An 18,121-nucleotide genomic window follows, 5' to 3' on the forward strand; every position below is an offset into this window, starting at 1 on the left:
ATTTAGGTGATAAACAGTATGGTGAGAGAGCTGAACCCTAGGCAAAATCACATACTAAATATTGTGAGATAGTCATGAAACCTCCTCCAAAAATGACTGGATCTAGTCAAGGTTCTCAACTTACATCTATAACCTCTGATCCAACCAGTTACAAAGCAGCCCATGGGTTACGCTATCAAAGACATTGAGAAATCAAGAAGAACATTGATGTAGGTCACCCTCTATCAAACCTTTGCAAGAGCTGTGCCCTGATATCATATACTGCTGATTCCACTCCCCTATAGAGGCGGAACCCTGATTGAAACCCAAATTACACTATATTAGGAGCCGATTTACATTGTATTAATGTGTTATGGCTTCAGAATGTACTCCTGTTTGTAAGAACTTGTAAAAAAACATTGATTTGGCAGGTTGTGTCTGCTACCAGAAAAGTAATGTCCTCCTTCACAAAAGAGATAGGAAAGAAAATATTATGATAGGTGAGAGTATAACAATGAGTAAATCACTTACATGAACATAGAAATCAGTTTCCATTTTAGCCTATAAATCGGCAATTTTGAATGAAGGGCATAAGAAACAATAACATTCACGTGAAAATGCTGCCACCTTTGCAACGCCTGACGTTGTTGTTAATTATATATTTGTATTTAAAAAAAATGTACTCTCATGTGAGATGAAGAGGCAGGTCAATGACATGGTTATTCTTGGCTGACAAGATATATTTTTTTGTAACAGTGATGTAACATTTCTAGCAATCGAAGTCGAACTTCGGATTTTCTCCAATTCTTTTTTAATTGACACCCAGTTTTGACATGTAATTGACCGTAATGATTTCATCGTTCATACATTTTCAATGTGACTACTCTTAAGGAGTTTGTTTCCCTGGTCAGACCTCAGAGAATTTTTGATTGCGCTGATTTTACATAAAAGCTTATTTTGTACACCTTCCTGTCAGGAGCCATGAGACAGTGTTACTTTTGCACGCTGGTTCCCTGCAGAGCAAGGTAACTCTGAAAAATTTGTACATATGCATATTCAGGAGCAGAACAAATTGGTGGGATGCACTGTGTTTGCACTGCTTGAAAAGTGGTCTCGCATCCTGAAGAGCTCTCTGTGCTAAACAAAACAACAAAGACAAGGACTACAGGGCAGATTTATGAAAAGTGGCGCTGCACCTAGTTCAGCCCCCCTTTTCCTGCGCCCCTTAGTGCCCTCCCTAAGGCCACCATAGTAGCGCCGTATTTAAAATACGGCACACCATGGCGGTAGTTAGGGTGACTAGCGTCATTATTTTTTATGCTAGGCTGCTGCTTTGCAGGATTAGCATAAAAAACAAGCATTTTCAATGCCACGGGTCTTGCATTTGCTCGAGTTAGAGCTATTAGTGTTGTAAACTCCTAACCAGACTTTTCTTGCCACACAAATTAGAAGGAAAAAAAACGCAGCTTGATCACGCTATATAAAATGCAGCGCGATCGTGCTGAAATTGAAAACAGAAAAACTGATATTAGATTCCTTTGCACCATTTTTACGCCCCCCCCCCTAGTGCCAGAATGCCCCCCTTGCATACATTATGCCTGGTGCAGGCATAATGTGGTGCAAGGGGTTGCAAAGTGGTGAAATGCAAGTATTGCGCCACTTTGTAAATATGGCGCAGCGTTTTTGGGCTCGTTGGGCCACATTAGTGTAAAACAAATGACACAAATGTGGTGCAAGGAGGGGCTAGGGGCTCTTAAATACACCCCTACATGTCTCATGGAGCCACAGGACTCTCACAAGACTGCCCAACAGTGGCGACCATCTTGAATACATAGTGCCCAATTTCCAAATGGAAACTTACAGTTGTCGTGAGTTGTCAACATTTGTGAAAAACAGTAGCTCTCTATAAAATATACCATCAGTTGCAGCTGAAATTCTTTTGCCCTCAGGATAAAAAATGCCTGCCTAAGGCCAAAAATCAATATCAGCATGTGGTTCTGTCGGAACTATCAAAAAAGCATTTACATATTCATGATGAGAACATTAACCATATCTCCGTATTGTTCCATACCGAATACATTGAATAAAGACAACCAAGCTCAATGTTTAGATTGCCCAGTACATGCAAACAATACTGTCATTAATATATAAAGACATTTTGTAACAATACTTCTTGGAATCAAGATGTGATGATGTGATAGTGACAAAATAAAGTGCTGATGCAATGTGAAAAAAGTGATAATGTTAAAAGCAGCAACTATTTTTAATAAAGATTTACAAATTTCTTCAAACAACAACTTGACAGGCCTGGAGAGTCTTGCACAGATGTATGTCAAAGAGTAAGTTACCTCATGAAGAGTGATGACGAGTGTCCCTCCGTCCCCACCAAACACAGTACTGGCCAAGGACAAGGCCCTCCCCAAGTAAGGTCAGTTGAACAAGTTTGTTAAATAATTTATTTAGAATCTATGAAGTGTGGAAAGAAGGGTGGTATATTTTTAAAATCTAAAGAGGGAGATACCTAGAGAGGGTAAGAACCTACAGAGTGAAGGAACGCCAGCATATGAAATGATGACAGAAGTTGAATATTATACGTGCACCTGGATCTCTGAATGGAATAATTCCACTGCACATGACAGGGGTTTATGGCTTTCATTGAAGGGTACCTTTAATATTATAAAACTAGATGTCCTAGGACAAACCATGTATGATATACAGTTTGGGGCTCTTAACAAATGGGATCGTATGGTGACTGAAAAGGAGAGGGAAAAGAAAGATAAAAACATGAAGTCATTCAGGGGTTGGTTAGAGAGTATACTAGATCACCAAGAGAAGAGTTGGAGGGAGGATAAGATAGAATGTGTAAAAAAAAAATCTCCAATTCCTACTGAGAAGGGCAGGGTAAGAAGAAAAAAAGAAAAGGAAGAAGTGGAGTCAGATGACGGTCAAATTATAAGTGACCTATTAATTTCCAGACCTTCTCCATATACATATAGATCAATGGAGGCAGCCTGGTCTGTTGATAAGGATGCTGAGAGAGGACCAGGAATGGCACAAGCTCCTCCTGGGATTATATTGAGTGCCCAAAATAGGCAACGGCCATATAGGCAGTGCCTAGTACTGGTGGAAGCGAAATACCAGAGGAACAAACACAGGTTTCTTTAAGAGCAGTAATAATAGAGCCACTGCCTAAAGAAATTTGGATTGAAATACTGAAAATTGAATTTGGTAAAACGCAACAAGAAAATGAGTTTGAACAGAATGTTGAATTACAATGCAGAATGGAATGAAATATTTACAAAAGAATCAGCTAGGTGTATCAATGTAGCTCATAATCAATTAGAAGTATTAGAAAATGAAATGGAAGTTGACATTAGTAAAATTAAATTATAAAATGGATGTAACTCATGATTGTTAGAAATGGGGTTTATAGTTGGCTATGGTATGCACCCAAGCCAGGCAGAACCCACCCACTCTAGTGAGGGAAAGGGAGTTGTACACCCAAGATAACCCCTGCTCACCCCCTTGGCAGCTTGGCATGAGCAGTCAGGCCTATCCCAGAGGCAATGTGTAAAGCGATTGCACACCACACACAACACACAAGATGCACTATCCCCACCACAAAGGAAACGCAACACTTCACATCTTCACATAATCTTCACAAAATGTGTCCATTACACGTCTATGATGATGAATTGTTTCAGTCTTTGGATTTATCTTCATCCACTATATACGTTTTGTATAAAGTGTACTTGGAATCCACAGTAAGGAGCATCAAGGCAAACATCTGGCCAACAGTCACTGTTGGCCAGATGTTTGCCTTGATGCTCCTTATGTGAAAATTTGAATCTATAAAATGGAATAACAAACAGTTGATTTTGGAAAATTATTCCTTATAAATTTGTTGAATTATGAAAGTCAGTATCCTTTTTATATAGATGTATCTGAGTGGAGTAAGTCAGTATGCTTGATGGTTGTCTGAGTGTTTTTAGGTTAAGTTTATATATTCTGCAATTAGACATATGTATTTATGGATTCATAATAAATTCAGATATCAAAGATTTATGTTCATGACTATAATGATCAATGTATGTACACAGATTTTTGCTCAACACTAATAGGATTATTGGAGTATTCCAGGAATGGAACCCATGTAGGAGGCAGGTGTCTTTGCTTTTGTTTGTACTGGTTATCCTGCAACATAAGAGGTAGCCAGGTAAACATTACTAAAAAGAATGGACATGTCATGAAAAACACATGTCACCTACAAGGCCAAACAGCATCATTAATCTAAACGGTAGCACTCAGATTGGGCACAAACCACCGTAACATCAGGGTAGCACATATCATGAAAAACATATGTTACCAACAATGTCAAAACAGTATCATGAAATGCACAGTAAGAATTACCTTGCGCAAATGTCACCAGAACTTCTGTTAGGACCATAACGAGGAAGTATTCCTCACCTGTTTACAGGCCCAGTCCCTGGGGCCACATGGAGGGAACTCCCGCACTCCTTCAATTCTAAGGGGGTCCCAAAAACTGGCTTTGCAGGGATGGGACCTCCGTTGAGGTTTTCCTCCCACCCCGCATGCCATCTGAACAAGGGTGACGGAGGAGGTGGCACACACCCCCTCCTACCCTCTGGGGAGGCCTCTCCCCACACACAAAGAACTGCCCAGAGGGGGGCGAATTGCCCTAATGCCCCCCGGAAGCCATGACCGGCTCTCGCGGGAACAAAGAAGGTCACTGGACCTATGAGCGCTTGGAGCTATGATACTCCTGCCGCAGCGACTGGGGAAGAGGGACTTACCCTCACCTCCCGCATCCTGCTCGTGGGATGCCCCCTCCTCGTATGGGGGCATCGTGCTCAAACTCTCTGCTGGGCGGGGCCTCTGTTGAGGCTTCCCCGCTGCCCGATGAGAGGAAAGAGGCTCTCGCAGCCTCCCCAAGAGTGCGCTACACTAGCATGGCAGTGGCGGGGCGGCCCAGTGAGTAGGAGGGACCTCCGATGAGGTTTCCTTCCCTCCTGGTGCCGCTTCTTTCTTCCGTCATTTGCCCGCACCCGATCTGGTGCACGAGTGATTTTGAAATGGTTGTCCCGGGCCGCCACAGTTATTCGTCAATAGATGGTGCCTGCCTGTGACCCTGGGGGCACTACAAGGAGCACATTAGCTCCCAACATTGGTCTCCCGTGCCCCGGGGGCACATCACAAAGCATGTTTGGACACGCTCGCTCCTCGCAACCCACCCAGGTTGCGACAGTGACTACTTCCTCGGGGGATGGCAGAAAGCGCTCCAATGCGCTTTAAACAAATAAAACCAAGCACTCAGCAAGCACTTCAACAGATGCCATAAAGCGCTCCTTCTGTGCTTCCAGGGCTCACTCGGAAAGCACTTTAAGCAGCAAGAACTACGCTCCAGCACAGGAGCCTTCAAACAGAGCGCTGTCCTCGTGCTTTGAGCAATAATATGGTAGGGGAACAGGGGCCACAGCACCCAGTCCCTGGAGACAGTGAGTGGGAGCACACGGCAGTAGGGCCCAACAAGCAGGCCAGCACAAGAGGTTGCAGTCAGTGGCAGTTCCTCCTAGTGACCCACCAGGTCACAGGTCAGCACAACAGCAGCAGTCCATGGTGGTTCTTGGTGAGTCCCTCTAGCAGCATTCTGTGTCCAAGTCAATAGTCCAAAAGTATCTCTCTAGCATGGGGAAAACCCCCTGTACTTATACTCAGTTTTGCACAAGCTTTTACAAAAAGGGGGAGAAGAGGTTCTAACCAGTTCCAACTGATTCTAGGAGTGTCCCCTCTCTCCTCCAACACAGGCCCCAGGCATCAGTTGGGGGTAAAAGCGCCCTTTGTGCAAGGCCAGGGCACAGCCTTTCCAAATACAGGTGTGCCCCGCCTCCCCGTCTCTCAGCCCAGGAAGACCATTCTATATGCAGATACACCTCTGTGACACCTCCCCCCTCCCTGTGTACAGGCTGTCTGAAAAGTATGCACAGAGCACAGCTGTCACTCTGCCCCAGACGTGGATTGGAGTCAAGCTGCAAAACACCAGAGTCATAAGCACAGAGAAATGCTCACTTTGTAGAAGTGGCATTTCAAAAAAGGTAATGAAAAATCCACCTACACCAGTACACAACATTTCTCACTACCATTACAACCACACCAAACATGCCTACGCTACCCCTCGTAGCTCTAACAATACCCTTTAGATATAAGGCAGAGCATTTCCAATTCAACCCTATGCGCAAGGCAGCACTCACAGCAAATAGGCTGTTTGTCACTGCCAGGACAGGCCACACAACCAGCACATGTCCTGCCTTCCACATACATAGCAATGTGTGAAAAAAGAACGGTCCAAAGGTAGGGATAAATTCAATCAATATTTTTAAAAAAACAGTGCTCAATACTGTCTTAGTGGATAAATTACTTTCTAATATTTATTACAACTGGTTATGTGCAAGGCAGAAAGTGGCTCATCGGTGAATTATACACAGTACAAAATATTCACAAGACAACACATTACACAAATAAAATTAAATTACCTTTTTCTTCTTGGTTCAACTGAGGCAGACATATAGCCTCTCAAAGTCTTAAAACTGACCATATCGTCAGTAGAGGATTGTGCCTGACAACATTTCTTTGTTAGAAGTTGGTGGTTACAATTTAGAAATTGTGATTGTAATCCACTCAGTTGCGATGATTGGTGGTTCACGTACAGGCAGCTGTCAAATATCTATATATTTTTTAAGGTATTTTGCAGTGCGTATTGAGTGGTTTTTTGTAAAGATGACTCCAATTAAAGAACACAATCTCGCCGGTATATGTGTCAACGCATTTCGGCCTATTCAATCAGGGCCTCATCAGGACTATCGAGGGGCAACATAGCCTCTGTTTATGGTAGTATCTATATTCTTCAGGAGGCACCGTGTTTTTTCAAAATCTGGTGTGTGCCGGTAGGTGTACGAGAAATCCTCGTGGAAAATTGCATGGGCGGGGCACGAATGTGCCGCGCTTGTGGCCTTGGGAGGTTGTTCTATCTGCGTAGGCTGTGCGGATCACGGACGGCATCAAATTGACAATTCTCACCCGTGTAGGCGGCTAATGTTCCCCATACATAGGATCCTGCCCATAGGGCTAGCCAGGGCCTACGTTAAGGGCGACTTCCATTTAGTAAAAGGGGAGTTCCAGGCCTGGCAGTTTAGATGCCAGGTCCCTGTGGCAGTAAACTATGCACAGCAGGCCTGAGACAGGTTTGAAAGGCTACTTCTGTGGGTGGTGCAAGCAGCGCTGCAGGCCCACTAGCAACATTTAATTTACAGGCCCTGGGTTTAGAGATACCACTGTACAAGGAACTTACAGGTAAATTAAATGTGGCAGTTAGGTGTAAGCCAATCTTACCAACTTTGGAAGGGAGAGCACCTGCACATTAGCATTGATCAGCAGTGTTAAAGTGCTCAGAGTCCTAGAGCCAACAACAAGAGGTAAAACAAAATAGGAGGAGGAAGGCAAAAAGTTTGGGGATGACCCTGCAGAAAGAGTCAGAGTTTCATTACCTTAAGAGCTCATGTAGAGTCATATATGACCTATTTGAAAAAACAAGTGACTGCAATTATTTGAAGAAATATTGAGAAAAATGAAAGAAAGGGACAGCAAATAAAAAGAAAGTGAAGGAGGCAGGGGGAAAGTCAAAGAGTATCGCAAATGATTCAGGAGTAGGGACAGATACAGTGGTAGAATTTCCTTTAATGGATGTACATTGAGGACATTTGGTGCATGTCATATGGACAAGGTGAGATTTGTATGCTTTTACTAATAATTTTCCAGAATTGACAGAGGGACGCAGCAAAGTGATATGAAAGAATACATTGGTTGACACACATTTCTCCAATGTTATGGGCTGATTTCAATATGTTGTTTGAGATTGTGGTTCCTGGAGATTTGTGGTTAGGATGCAAGGTCACTAGTTGATGGCCGGCACAGGGACAAGCTAGGCTTGGTCCTAATAATGCACCAAGAACTGTGGTAGTCGATAAATACAAGTAAGTAATTGAGTACTTGAAAAATTGAGCCCCAGAGAAGATTAAAAATTGGAAAAGGATTTCAAGAGAGATGCAGGAACCCAAGTAACCAGTATATCCTTATCATGAGAGGTTAATGCATGTTTCCAAAAACATAGTGGAGTCGAAAGCGCTGAAAAAATGGAACTAGTTGTTTTGTTCCTGCTTTTGTGAATGGACTGAGATTGGAAATTAGTAAATATATTCAACAAAGTGAATTGTGTTGGCAGATCAAGGGTATTGAGGAGAGCTTAATGCTGGCAAAAAATGATGACTATTTTGAAACAAGGCAAAGGAAGTTAAAGGAAAATATGATTATTGCTCAGATAAAACAATCTGAAATTGGATTAATTAAGGAATTTTGTGCAGATTGGAATGCATGGGATGAATCAAGGTTTGCAAGACAGAAGTGCTAGACTACATTTGAAAGTTGAAATGTTGAAAAAGAACATACCGTGTAATATGTGTGGGAGGATTAGACACTAGTAAAGGGAATGTAGACAGCATCCTAATAGGATGCAGGTGAATGCAGAATAGAGAAGAGCAAAATATGCAGAATCTGAAACCGTTGCAAATGCCTATGTCAACTGCCCTTGTAATGCAACAGAACATGAGAAATAAAATGCCACATAATTCAGGATGTCAACAAAATACTATGATTTAGAATGCCGAGATGGCAGGGAATAGTTCACAATGAAGGGTGCTTAACTGGGGAAAGAAATGCATGTTTGGTGCAGTCCTAGAGGTAGAGCAGAGTGGCTCATATATTGACCGAGAAGTTAATGGCACCCTGTTTCATTCTTGATTGATACAGTAGTTCCCTGTTCTACAGTTAATTCTGTCGACGTTCTAAATCTACTTCTCTCTGGAAGAGAAGTCCAAGTTGGTGGAATTAATAATAAACAAATCACAAATAAGAGGATGGGAGATGTTTCAGTTAAAATAGAAACACTGAAGAATAAACACCACTCTATATTTATATTATGTGATTCAAGCGAGCCCTGCAAAATTGGTTGGAGGGATCTTCTTTGCAAGATGAATTGCGTATTATATAGCACACCGGATGGTGTTGCAATTGGAATGCAAGATGAAGATTCAGTTTTGAAAATTAATTCCGAAGGTTTCTGAATTTAGTTGTACCCAATTTTGACAAAAAAATGACTTACTTCTAGATTTGAGACTTACTGTCAAAGAACAGGTATTGGATTATACCAGCAAAGAAACTGGGCTAGTGAAAGGAGCTGAACCAGTGAAAATAAAGACCACCTGGGCATTAAAATTCCCCTACTAAAATGCAGTATTGGGAATAAGAAGTCATTTATCTTGGACACCATATTGAAAAAGGGTGGGAGGAAATTCTCTAAAGCATGCGTTTCTGCAATTCTGAAGCTAAGCCTGCTGACCATCCAGAAGGAGGTTCGGATGTTTCTTGGAATTGTTGGCTACGGTCATCAGTGGATTCCAAATTGTTCCATGATTGCAAAGCCATTAGTAAGATTGACCTGTAATGGCGTACAGGATGCTATGCCACTTGATGATGAGTGCCTTTTTGCAGTCAAGAAATTGCAAGAGAATTGGTGTCATGTGCCCGCACTTTGGATGCCTGATTACAATCTAATGTTTTTTTTATTTTGTCATGAAAGAAATGGATGTGCACTTTCAATTCTCATTAAGAAACATGGTAGACTTATGCACCCACTCGCATAACTTTCAGTTGTATTGGATCCAGTAACTGTAAGTCTTTCAGGTTGTATGAAATTGGTTTTAGCAGGGTTTTGTGGGCAATTGAGCAAACTGAAGGAAACTTGGTGGGCCATATGTCCATTGTCTATGAACCACATTCAGTCGACATTCTTTTGACAAGTACCAGAACACAGCACATAACAAACAGTAAATTGAAACAATATGAGCAAATAATCCTTGCAGCAAAGAATATTTTGATTTGGAGATGTAATGCTCTTTATCCAGCAACATTGCTTCCAATTTCAGACAAAATCTGTGAAGACAGAGGAGATTAAACTGATTGTAAGTTGGAACATGACTGTAAGTGACTGAATTGTGCACAAAACCAAGAACAAAGGATATCCCTCTGGAATAGGCAGATGTGACAGTATTCATCAATGTTTCTTTTTTTAAGAGAACAACATGGAGGATTAAGAGATGCTTTTGCAGTATGCTCTATGATAGAGACATTTGAAGCATCCTCCTTACCCAATGTGACATCAGCACAAGTGACAGAATTAATTGCATGAACAAGAGCTTGCTGCTTGTCATAATATGCGAGTGTGACAATCTATGCAGAGAGCCAGTACAGTTTTGGTGTTGTTCATGATTATGTTCAGCTATAGTCACAAAGGGACTTCATGACATCTTTAGGAGCTCTAATAAAAATAGAATGTATATTCTGGATTTGTTGAATGCAAGACAGTAGTGAAGTGCATAGCCCATAAGGTTGGCAAAGATTTGGCCACTCTGAGAAAGAAATAGGCTGACCAGATGGCCCAATATTGTGCACTTCAAGACGAGACAATTGTCAGCAAAATAAAAATGCTAATTTCATAAATAAAAACATGCAGAGTTCAAACAATGTGAGATCTTTCCTCATGGATATGATGCAGACGTCACTAAGTGAAATGAAAGACTTCCAAGAGGATGCTCCTGAGGATGAGAAAAGAAAATGGGAAATGATGGGCTATACAAAGAATTATCAGGATTTGTATGTAAATTCAGAAAACAATAATTTTTTGCCAAATTCGATGTTACAGCCCATGAGTACATATTTGCATAATCAGACCCATGCAGGAAGAGATAGCCTGGTTACTAAAATTTCAAAAATATTGGGAGAATGCAGACTTTTGCCAAGTGACTGAGAATGTGTGTAGCTGCTTTCGAATATGTCTTTTAAAAAATCAGGTAAAGAAAACCGTTACAGTTATGAATCACATTGGTAAATCAGAAGGGCCATTTATGAGATTGCAGGCAGAATGTATTGAGATGCCACACTGTTATGGTTTAAAGTGTGTTTTAGTAATATAGTAATATTCTGCCTGTTTTCCAAATGGGTGGAGTCATTTCCCATGAGAAGAGCACATTGCCTTGCAGTTGCCAAATTGTGTTGAGGAAGTTGATACCAAGATTTGATCTTCCAACTTCTATTGAGTCTGATCACGGTGCACACTTCAAGAATGAAGTGTTGCAAATAATCTGCACAGCTTTTGAAATCAAGTACAATCCTCAGATTTGGTGGTATGTACCAATAGCACTTTGAAGAACAAATTGGTGAAAGTCTGTGCCTCAAATGGCTTTAAAGAGCCTGATGCTCTTCCTCATGTTTTGATGAATATGAGAAGTACTTGAGACAGAAAGACATGTTTTACTCCTTATGAAATACTAATGGGCAGGGCAATGGATCAATATGAATTGCATTTGTACCTTCAACTGCATTAGTTTCAATAACTGATGACATCATTCTGGATTATTGCAAATGTCTATCTGATATGTGGTAATCTGTCTCTCATCAAGTAAACGTGACAACTGAGGGCTAAAAGGATGCACCCTGCAGCAGTCTGAATGTGGGCGATTGGGTGATAATCAGCTGCAGCACGTCCATATGGGCTAAAGGGCCATGCCCCCACTATTTTCCCAGCAAGAAGAGTGTCTGTCAGGCTGACATTTGTTCAGTTTTCTTGTTCAGGTCGGCCAGCCAGGAGCTAGACATGAGCTAAATGTGCATGCTCCTGGCTGCCTGAGCTGAACTTTGCCAGGCTGAGGATTTCAGAGCCCTGTGGGTGTGACCTCCTCAGCCTGGCAATAGTGCCTTAAAGCCCTTCCCCTTGTGACCGGGGGAGTGTCAGTGATTGCTTCGGACCTCAGATATAAGCCTTGTAGTGCTCAGGGCCAAGTGTCAGTGACACCTTGTCACAGAGTGGGGTGGGGTCAGCAATTCTCACTGACCCCACCCAACTCTATGATGAGTGAGGCACTGCTGTCTTCCCTCATTGACTGCCCTTAGGGCAGCCAATGAGGGAAGGCTGCAGTTCTAACCCTCCTGGGAATTCTGAATCTCCCCCCTCTCAATTAAAGGGAAGTTTCATCTTTTTTATTTATGTTTGGTGTGTGGATGTATGCATGTATGAATGTATGTGTATTTGTTAGTGAGTGTTGCGAATGGGTGTGTGTATGTTTGTGTGTGTGAATGCATGGATGCGGGCATCTATTTGTGTGTGAGTGGCTCCCCTCCCTGGTAAAATAACCAGATGCCACTAGTGGTCTTCCGGAAGTATGTTCGCAAAGGATGCTTGGACAAAAGATGGAAAGGTCATTTGCAAATTGACCGATGGACAAATAGCACTGTCAAGTACACAGGGATGCCTCAGTGGACCCCCGAAGCTCACACAAAGAGAGTGAGAGTAGCTGCAGAAGTGGATGAGGTTAATGATCACAGTGCACAGTCTGTTCAACCGGCTCTGAGCCAAGCTTCAATTTGCAGCATGTATCCAAAGGGGATATAGATTTCTCTGAGAATGGTGAAATCAAAGTTAAAAGCAAAAGAAAAACTGAACATAGGTTTCAGGTGAACGAAAATTCAGATGAAGAACCTGAAGTTCCTGATGTCTAGGTATAGAGTGATCAGAGTGAATAGCTAAGCTAAAACCATGTAAAAAAAGCAAAGCAGGAGTGGCTGCAAGAAACATAGGAGGTCATTCCAACCCTGGCGGTCGGTGTTAAAGCGGCGGCCAACCCGCCAACAGGCAGGCGGTCAAAAAAATGGAATTCTGACCCTGGCGGGAACCGCCAACACAGGCCGCCACTTTAACACTCCGACCGCCACAGCGGGGCAAACAAACAGCGCGGCGGTCACCGCCAACAGACAGGCGGCAGACAATGTACCGCCCACCCTATCACGACCCACCAATCCACCACCTTTTCCAGGGCAGGAGCCCCGCCGATAAAAACACGGCGGAAACAGATCACGAACGGGAAAACGCTCACCTCTATACACTCCACGAGGAATCTGGACAGCATGGAACCCGAATTAAACATCCTACCAGCGATTGTCTACCTGCTCCTCTACTAGGAGCACGAACGCCGCTGCAGGAGACAATGGTGAGTACTGCACCTACGACACAGGGGAGGTGTCCTGCTATTTGATAAGTTTTGTTTTGACCAATGACTTTGTGTTTCACCACTGCGCATATTAGTTGCTCAATGTTCACCAGTAGCACATGGTATGTTTTGTTCAGTTGAGCCGCCTATGGGCTTTGACATGGCATTAGCCATTACTTTCTGTATTCAGTTTAGCCGCCTATGGGCTTTGACATTGCATTAGTCTGTATTCTGCCTATTGGCTTTGACATGGCATTAGCCATTACTTTCTGTATCCAGTTTAGCCGCCTATGGGCTTTGACTTCGCATTAGCCATTACATTCTGTATTCTGCCTATTGGCTTTGACATGCTGTATCCAGTCTAGCCGCCTATTGGCTTTGACATTGCATTCCTATTGGCTTTGACATGATGTATTCAATTTAGCTGCCTATTGACTTTGACATGCTATTAGATATTCTGCCTATTGGCTTTGACATGATATTATATATTGCATTTTGTATTCAGCTTAACTGCCTATTGGCTTTGACATGATATTATACATTGCACTTTGTATTCAGCTCCGCTGCCTATTGGCTTTGACATGATATTATACATTGCATTTTATATTCAGCTCAGCTGCCTATGGGCTTTGATATGATATAAGACATTGCATTTTGTATTCAGCTTAGATGCTTATTGGCTTTGACATGACACTAGACATTGCATTTGATATTTAGGTTAGCTGCCCATTGCCTTTAACGTGGAGTTAGACATTGCAGTTGAGAATCCAAGCTGTATTTTTCCAAGCTGTGTTTTTGCACCAGAGAACCAAGATGTTTTTCTCACAGTAGACTAGACATGATAAGAGAGAGTACATGGGTGTTGTTTTTCTCTTCGCTTGAGCTTGGGAACAGGAGTAGTCTTGGAGACCTGGCCAGTCTCCAAAAGGCTTGCTCAGTTTCCCAGGTCTGAGAGGAGGGGGCACACCTTTGTAACGAATGTAACAGGCTGCAGAGGGTCAGATTCGAATCTGCCGGACCTCGTGCTGGAGCTTGGCGCCAGCTGCCAGCATCCCGTGTGGGTAGATGAAACTCTTTCTCGCGGCTGACAGGGGTCATCAGCTTGCAGACCTTAGAAAGATGTAGCTGTAAATAGTTCCTACACGGTGAAGTATTTGTTTTGCTTTGCATTCAATATCTTATAAATATAACCTGCTGTGTATATTGCAAACTGATATATTTTGTTTGATTAACGCGGACTTGAAAGCTACTAATTCGTCATTCATATAACAACAATAAAAGTCTTCTTTGACCTCAGAAGTGCATTTCTGCTGTGTTATGTTAGTGCTTAGAAACTAAATAAGAGGAAAGCACTACAATTGGTACCAGAAGTGGGGCGTCGGTCATTAAGAGGTGATTAAGAAGGGGTTTGACGAGTTAGTAGATTTCTAAGTGCACACTTTAAAAGTGTAATTGTTTTTTTGTTGTTTGGAGAATTACAGAAATTGTGTTCTGTTTGGAGAATCACAGTAGCACGGCAGACCATGTCTGAGAATACATGTGTTGATGAACTGCCTGATGGTGCTAAGAAAAACTGTGAATTGTTTTCTGTTTGGGGAATTACAGAAGAAAATGCATGTGTAGCTAAAAGGCCTGATAATGTTTTGAGAAATAATTCCTGTTGTATATATGTAGAAAACGTGTGTTTTGGAAGTAATGATGACAGAAAGGTCTGGATACCTTTATCTGCTTACAGAGAAATGCAGGAGAAATGTAGGAAGTTGGAACATGAAAATAGGAATTTACGTGAGCAAATTAGCCCGACTGAAAGTTATAAAAAGGCTGTTTTTGAAGAATCTTTCTTTTCCCATTCCAGTAATGAGGGGGTTAAGACAGCTCCGAGCTGCTTTGAGTTTCCGTGTGAGCCAGGGTTTTTGGCAGACAAAATGCATTCCTTAACTGATAACACGGACGAGAGAGACCAGAATGTGATTTACGAGTTACCGTTGCAAAACGAAAGATTTTAGAGCAAGAGCCGACTTTCATTAGCTTGTTTGATTTTTGGAAAAAGAATAGCTCTCATTTGAGTGAAATCCTAACACTTTTGTATATGGTCACTGTGAAAAATTATATGCAGCTGCGTGCTTGTGATTTGGCAAATGAAATAATGCAGACTTTAGGTTTCTGCGCAGTGCAAGAAGGAAATACTTATGTACATTTAATTCAAGAACAAGGGAAGAAAATAGTGCCCCTAGCTAGAATCATACAATGGATCTGGTACTTGCAAGACAGGGCTAGAGTACCACAGGTAAAAGAGTTACCAATGAAGTTGAATGCACCATTTGAATTCGTGTCCACTGAAGATAAAAAGCATGTTTGTTTTACCAATGATTCATTGACTGAAATGTTGTTTTCTGGCACAGTAGAAGAAACAGCGTTGTATAATGTGTGTCAGATTTTAAAGCAAGAGCTATGTGAGATGTGTCATTTTTACGCTGATTTTTGGTTCATTGCTAATGTTTTAGCACCTAACTGGTTCAATTACCTTGCAGATGTTAATGAGAAAAATTCAGAGAGAGAAGTGTTCACCCAGAATTCTTCCTTAGTGGGGATGGCTAAGTGGGTGCCCCAGAAATGTGAACAGCTGAGAGAAAAAGCCACTTACAGGTGGGCAGAGATGAGAGAGATGCACATTCCCCTAGTTTTGATAAAAACTGTGCAGCACGCACAAAAGCAATCTGTCATGCAAGCAGTCACAGAGCAGTTGGGGAGAGGAACGTTACCAGAACAGAAATGGCAAATTGATCAGGTTTTAGGGAGAGTGATTGCTGCAGATTACCAAGGAAAAATCGAAATTATGCTGATACCTAGAAAAGAATCTGATTCATTCATTCAAATTGGAGACAGAATGGCCCAAATTGACAAAAGTGCAGTGAATGGAGGTTTGGTAAAGAAGGAGTCTGCCCCAGCCCTTCTGACAGTGCAAGAAAAGGGAAGCTGTGGCGCAGCAGATAAAAACCTCAGTGCTGATGTGTGGGCTGAAGCCCCAAGTGATCCTCCAGAACCTGCAGCGAATGTAACAAAAAGCCCCAAAAACGTCCTGCTGATTATAAAACAGGGAAAGAAAGAGAAAGGGTGCAGTTTAAATGAAAAATGTTATTTGCAAGAAAAGTCATACTTGTTTCTTTTGCAGATCCTACCACGTTTCGCCACTGTCCCTGAGTGTGCTGTGTGGTCCCCCTTCCGGTGTGTGCGTGTGGGGTCGGGGAAGGGACCGAACCCCCAACCTGAACCTGGCTGAGTAAAGTGCCAGCACCATGGATCCATTTTGCGCAAACTGCGCCTTCAGTGATTTTTTTTTTTTTCCCTCTCGTATGGAACTCTGACTTTTGCTTACCTTCCAGCAAACCTTTCAGGTGGACCGTGCACCTTTACATGAGTAGAACTCATGCCACATCAAATTGCTAACACTGTTGAATTAGAGACTCATTCAGAGAAAAAAAAAATAAAAAAAAAATTGCCCAGTCTTTTCTATGTAGATGTATCTGATGTGAAAGGTTATGAGATCAATGTGTTAATTCACTTCTATTGCTTTACAGGGATTGCTTTGATCATAATGGTTTTTTTTGTGCTGATGTTTTTTTTGTTTGTTTGAAATATGAGATATGTGAAACAAAAATTCATTGGTCAAAGGGCGGAATGTCCTGCTATTTGATAAGTTTTGTTTTGACCAATGACTTTGTGTTTCACCACTGCGCATATTAGTTGCTCAATGTTCACCAGTAGCACATGGTATGTTTTGTTCAGTTGAGCCGCCTATGGGCTTTGACATGGCATTAGCCATTACTTTCTGTATTCAGTTTAGCCCCCTATGGGCTTTGACATTGCATTAGTCTGTATTCTGCCTATTGGCTTTGACATGGCATTAGCCATTACTTTCTGTATCCAGTTGAGCCGCCTATGGGCTTTGACATCGCATTAGCCATTACATTCTGTATTCTGCCTATTGGCTTTGACATGCTGTATCCAGTCTAGCCGCCTATTGGCTTTGACATTGCATTCCTATTGGCTTTGACATGATGTATTCAATTTAGCTGCCTATTGACTTTGACATGCTATTAGATATTCTGCCTATTGGCTTTGACATGACATTATACTTTGCACTTTGTATTCAGCTCCGCTGCCTATTGGCTTTGACATGATATTATACATTGCATTTTATATTCAGCTCAGCTGCCTATGGGCTTTGATATGATATAACATCTTGCATTTTGTATTCAGCTTAGATGCTTATTGGCTTTGACATGACACTAGACATTGCATTTGATATTTAGGTTAGCTGCCCATTGCCTTTAACGTGGAGTTAGACATTGCAGTTGAGAATCCAAGCTGTATTTTTCCAAGCTGTGTTTTTGCACCAGAGAACCAAGATGTTTTTCTCACAGTAGACTAGACGTGATAAGAGAGAGTACATGGGTGTTGTTTTTCTCTTCGCTTGAGCTTGGGAACAGGAGTAGTCTTGGAGACCTGGCCAGTCTCCAAAAGGCTTGCTCAGTTTCCCAGGTCTGAGAGGAGGGGGGCACACCTTTGTAACGAATGTAACAGGCTGCAGAGGGTCAGATTCGAATCTGCCGGACCTCGTGCTGGAGCTTGGCGCCAGCTGCCAGCATCCCGTGTGGGTAGATGAAACTCTTTCTCGCGGCTGACAGGGGTCATCAGCTTGCAGACCTTAGAAAGATGTAGCTGTAAATAGTTCCTACACGGTGAAGTATTTGTTTTGCTTTGCATTCAATATCTTATAAATATAACCTGCTGTGTATATTGCAAACTGATATATTTTGTTTGATTAACGCGGACTTGAAAGCTACTAATTCGTCATTCATATAACAACAATAAAAGTCTTCTTTGACCTCAGAAGTGCATTTCTGTTGTGTTATGTTAGTGCTTAGAAACTAAATAAGAGGAAAGCACTAAAGGAGGGGGAGGAGAAA

At 42.1% G+C, this 18,121-nt stretch overlaps 1 long non-coding RNA gene across 1 annotated transcript; it reads left to right on the forward strand.

Moving 5' to 3' along the window:
* The first annotated feature begins 13,573 nt into the window (after positions 1-13,573).
* Positions 13,574-16,966, forward strand: LOC138249214 (uncharacterized). Its single transcript, XR_011194788.1, has 3 exons — positions 13,574-14,296; positions 15,683-15,797; positions 16,324-16,966. It is a non-coding gene; the product is annotated as an uncharacterized lncRNA (long non-coding RNA).
* The last annotated feature ends 1,155 nt before the right edge of the window (positions 16,967-18,121 follow it).

This window comes from Pleurodeles waltl, chromosome 8 (assembly GCF_031143425.1).
Source record: "Pleurodeles waltl isolate 20211129_DDA chromosome 8, aPleWal1.hap1.20221129, whole genome shotgun sequence".
NCBI lineage: Eukaryota > Metazoa > Chordata > Amphibia > Caudata > Salamandridae > Pleurodeles > Pleurodeles waltl.